Genomic DNA, 5,671 nt, shown 5'->3' with positions numbered 1-5,671 from the left:
AGCTGACACCAAATGCAACTCAACAGAAAAAGCTGTGCCACGATGATGCACAACCCTAAAACGCCTCAGATATCTCTATTCTACTCTGACTGAGATTCTGCCTGTAAGGACCCACCACCCAAGAACATGGCACATGACATCTTGCATGGATTACAAAGATGCATCAGAGGTGTCAGTCAAACTATGTCCTTTGATATTATTATTCATAGGAGAGAGATTCAAAAGGCAAGAAAGAAATATATGGTGTCTCATCTCTGATAGTACCAATTCTGCAAGTGATAGGTGCATGCCACTACAGATGAAATACAATCCAGAAAAGATTGGCCTATGATCCAATTATTTGCATGTAATACAACGGTCTTGATCAAGAATCAAAGTGACATCTCTTCAGAGCTGTGGTTGGATAGTGAATCTCTCATTCAGAATCTGCACCACATCCCATCATCTCATGTATAACATGTTAAAGAAACTGAATAATCAATTTTCGGAAAAGGTGAAAGAGGCTGCTGCTGTCCAAATGAGGCCTCATCAATGTGCCAAAAGACATTTGATAATTCCAAATAAAGAAAAAAGTGCTCTGAAGCCCAATATCTCACAATATTATTACAAGTAAAACATCACTTTCATCATTGATGCCAAAAGGCATGCCCGGTGCATGTCTGAGTGATCTGAGAATGGATTAGGTGAATGTCAGTAGGGCCATGTAATGTGAGAGAAGATGGTAGGGATTATAATTGTGCCATTTCATGGAAGGATGGACTACTTGATCATAATAGACAGCTGAGATATCATCAAACGTGAAAATAGTTCATAGAGATGGTTAAACTACCTTATGATAAGGGGGGTTGGATGATTGAGCAATTTTTTTTCCTTTGGGCTTCAGTGTGCAGTTTCACTTAAAACACAAATATCAAACAACTACTTGATCGTAACAGAGAGCTGAGATCTCATCAAAAGAGAAAATGGTTCATAGAGCTGGTTAAGCAATCTTATGATAAAGGGTGGTTAATGATTATAAGCAATTTTTTCCCGCTGGCCTTCAAAGTGTTTGCAGTTTCACTTAAAACACAAATATCAAACAAAACCAAACATGCTGAGAAGCATGAAACATCAATAGATTTGTTGCAACTTGCAAGGATAGAAATCCTAGTCTTAATTACAAGGAAAGTGTTTATGCCAATATTTCTGTTAACATCTTCAAATGTCAAACACAAACTATCAGACAAATTGTAGACAATAACAGTACTTGGGATGAAAGCGTAGCAGTCAAGGGTTCACAATTGAGAGGCTAATAAAAGACTCCCATGTCAAACAGGCAAACACAAACTAATAGGCAAATGCAACGACTAAAAAACAAAGTAAGAAAAAAAATTGATTGCATAATTGGAAAGTTTTTTTAAAAAAAAGTCAAATGGTGGCTTTCTTGCAAAGACTAAAAAACAAGTTACAGTAAACATGATTGCCCAATTGGAAAGTTAAAGAAAATCATATGGTGGCTTTCCTGTCAATGACAAAGCCAGGGTTAACACGCCAACAAACAATTTTTTTTAAAAAAAGAAAAAAAAAAGATTGCATATGGAGAGCAAAAAAATGCAAAAAATTGAAATAGTGACTTTCTTGAAACAACTAAAGAAAAGTTTACCAAAAAATATTGATTGCATAATGGGAAAGTCAAAGAAAATGTAAAGGTGTCAACACCAATGCAATGCCAGGGCGAACACCATGACAACAATGAAGTAGAAGAAGGGAGATCCTAATCAAGAGCGTTACACACCCACAAATATAGCTATGGCTAACGCTGTCTAGTTTATCTAATGTGCAGACAATATAGTATACAAGGCAATATGGACCAACCAGAAAAAAGATATCAAATTATCTAATGTGCTTTAAAATCCTGAGTTTATATCTAATCAAGATGCACAAAAGGCTCAGGCAGTTCAAAGAGAAAGTATTGGCAGGACAAATATAAGGCAAGAGGAGGAAAAACAATGGTAAAATCCAAGCATGTGAGAAAAAAGAAATACTTAATTTACAATACATGCAATGTTCCTGTAAGGCATGTTTGCACTAGGTACAAAATAAATAGGTCATGTAGGGCTAACAGGCATGCCGTTAGGACCACATGTGTAATAGTCCTATATCCACGAGAAGGTTTAGCATGCTAGCATTTTTGTGCTGATATGACAGCTCTCGATTGGCAGCATTCTTTAACTCAGAAAACCACTTCCAATCATGTGCTGCAACATCAACCTCTAAACAGGAGCACGCAAGAAAGTGTGCATGAATATAGTATTTTCCAGGAGCTTATCATCAATCATTAATACTTACCAGGTATTTCTACAATAACGACATAGCTGTTGGATGGGTATCCTCATAAGTTTACCGCCCTGACAACCTCAAGTAACACTATTTAAGGGTTATAAACGGTACTCAGGACCACTTAGAGTCAGGAAGGAGAGAATATAACCATGTTCAAGGCATTTAAAAATAAATTTCAATCATGCACTGCCATATCAGCAAGTAGATGGGAGTGCATATAACCTGTGCATGAGCACAATATTTTGCAGGAGCTTATCATTAATGATTCGAATATTAAGCTAGGTATATGCTATTTTGTCAACACATCAACAACTTCAGCTTTGGATGAACTTTTCACGAGTTCATTGCTCTGGTACATGCTACTTCAGCCTCCCAATGCAAGTGGCTACCTAGGACTGCTTATACTTGGAAAAAGAGCTTCAGGCTATAATGATGTTTAAGATGTAACTTGTTAGATCTATGCCCTAAAAGTTAGATCGGCTGACACATTTACACTTTCTGAGGCATCATTTTATAATTAAATTTTAAAATTAATAAAATTGAATTATTTTTTCATTCATGTTATGTATATTTTGTGTCCATGAATCATCCGAGAAATTGATCTAACAATGACACGTATTCTCAAGAATTGAGAATTTGAGGCATATGTCGTTTAAAGTCAATTCCTAAATATTTCCGATCGATGGATCATCATGGAGACGGTAAATGATCCGGATAGATTGGTGCACGGATCGCTTCCCTTCTTGAATAGATGAGTCTCGAGTCCACAGTGTGAAGACACTGGAGTAAGAGTTCAGATGCTTGATAAAGATCAAGGATACTGAGTATGACCAGTACGAGAAGTCACTTGGATGGTTACTCACTTGTTAGTGACTTACTCGATATTGCAGTTGTGTTGATAGTTTTTCTGACCTACGGTGCCTCAACTGATCACAGTGGGGTTATTGTAGTTTGACTACACAATCACTTGATTACCTAGCCATTCAGAACATTGCGGTGTATGTTGGCTACAGTAGGTCCATTGTAGGAATAGGATGTGTATCAAAATGGGATCTGTCGATCCTGGTAGGCAGGGAGAGGTCCTATGCAATTCATGAGATTGAGTTCTAAATTCATGACCATAGTAGGTGAATGATGGAAAGAAATTTTTATAAAAATTTCAACATGAACTCGAGTCGATTGAATCTAGCATATGACAGACGAACGGATTTGACGAGTTATCCTTGACTTGCATCTTGTCGGAACTCACAACAGAAGAACTGAACTATATGGTAACTACACCTAGAGATTCAATATTCCATTCTACTGAATTGCCACTACATACTGCTAGATGTTACTGTTGATTGTAAGATTCGTCAAGCATCATCTTGATGATCGATGATCCTTAATGGGCAGAGTTGGAATCGTTCCAACCCATCGAAAGGAGTTTCGATGATATTGTGATAAGGATCATAGTATATCTCACTACCAGACAGAATAGAATCTATGGAATTACACACAAAAGAGATCTTTATCCGATCAGATGGTTGATCTGTGATTATGAATCACAGAGGGATCTAATTGTCAATATGATTGATAATTAATCTAATGCAAATTGTTGCAATTGTCAAACTTACTAAGTATTAATGAGTTGTTAGAAAGATTAATTAGCAATTGGATTGCTAATTGGCTCAATCTGATTAAGCAATGTTGTTCGGATCAATTCTAATTGAATGGATTCAATTGACTTGGTTTGAATTTGATTAGATCAAGCCTAATTGAGTTATGAGATGATTCAATTATGAAGGAGACAAATTGCTGATTTGATCAGGACTTGGGTTCAATTAATTCTTAATTGGATTAGGATTTCATTGCATTCTTAGTTAGACTAGGATTATTTTCCTTCTTAAGTACAACCAATTCCTTAGATGGTTAGGAATTAATTAAGTACCAAAAGAGGAGTCCCAGCCTACTGGGACTCTCTCTCCCTAGCGCCCCCCCACTATGATGCCGCGCCCCATAAGGAGAAGCCGCGCCATATATTCCACGTCCTTTTTTTTTAGATTTTGCCCCCTCTTCTCAAACCAACTTGGATAGAGATAAGAATTGGAATTCAATTTGAATTCAATCCTTATTTTGATAGAGTATGATCTCACCCAAACTCTCTTGATCGCCATCTATTAAAGGGATTTTTCCTTTGGGCGTTAAAACCAAGTATTTTATGGTGAAAATACAGAATATTGGGTGTGGGTTTTGAGAAGGGCAGGGGATTGAGAGCGCATATCCTCTTTAGGTTTCTTCCTCTTAGGCATGGGCTTTGGGGTTTTGAGAGAAGAAAAATAGAGAGAAAGGGGTTTCTCCTATTCTTCTTCCTCCTCTTCTCCTTGTTTTCTTAGAGGGTCTTAGAGAGTTGAAGAAGATCTGCATCAACCATCAAGAGACGTCTTCTGTAAGGGAGCTAGCACTCCAGTGAAGTCGCAGGCCTTTGATCGGATTTGAGGGTTTCGTGTGGATATCCGTAGAGGCCGAACGTGTATGCGGCTGATCGAAGAACCTCAGAGTATACCATGATTATCAGCTGCAAAGATCATTAACCTGCACAAAGGTATGGAGATCGGATCTCCAGTTTGATATCTTTAATCTGATTTTAAATTTCAAAATCTTAATTTCAGCATGTGAAAGCTCCTGGCTATGTATAGATTAGATCTATATTTTGTATGCATACTTGATTAAAAAAGGTTTTAAATTAGATCAGTTTGGTTTTTGCTACAATTTGATTTCTGCATGCGTATCCCAGAAGTCGGACTTTTTTCATAACTATTATCAGCAAATTCAACTACCAAAGAGAATTAATACTTTTGAAAGAGGTTAAAGAAACAGTCAGTGTTTTGTTTTCTGCAATTTATTATTCTCCATTGACACTGTTGACAATCAAAGTGCTTCCCAGTTTGTTTAACAAAAATAATATGATTTGCAAATAAGCTGTTCAATAAAATAATGAATCTTGCTTGCTAGAATTGCTTCAAATGATAAAATTTGCAACAAAGACTCAAACTGAAGGATATCTGACAAAGGAATATTGAAGATAACCAAAATGCAGAGTGCAAAATTACTCCCATTTTCCATGCATTCCAACAGCACATGAAATTTCTGGGCTAGAAATAGTGAAAATAGAATTTCATGAAACCATTATATTTAAAAAGAATCACCATATAAATAGATGAGAAAAGTCTATGACTTCGCAGAAAAAACTTAAATGTGCGCCAAATACAAATTTATTTCATAATTTCATCGCTTAGTAAACTAAGTTAAAATCCTTGATTTAGTTAAGGCTATGATTTAACAACCAACCTATGAATCTCCTAGCTTCATA

The sequence above is a fragment of the Elaeis guineensis genome, chromosome 11 (genome assembly GCF_000442705.2).
Source record: "Elaeis guineensis isolate ETL-2024a chromosome 11, EG11, whole genome shotgun sequence".
Taxonomy (NCBI): domain Eukaryota; kingdom Viridiplantae; phylum Streptophyta; class Magnoliopsida; order Arecales; family Arecaceae; genus Elaeis; species Elaeis guineensis.
Note: the sequence above shows the minus strand (reverse complement) of the source record.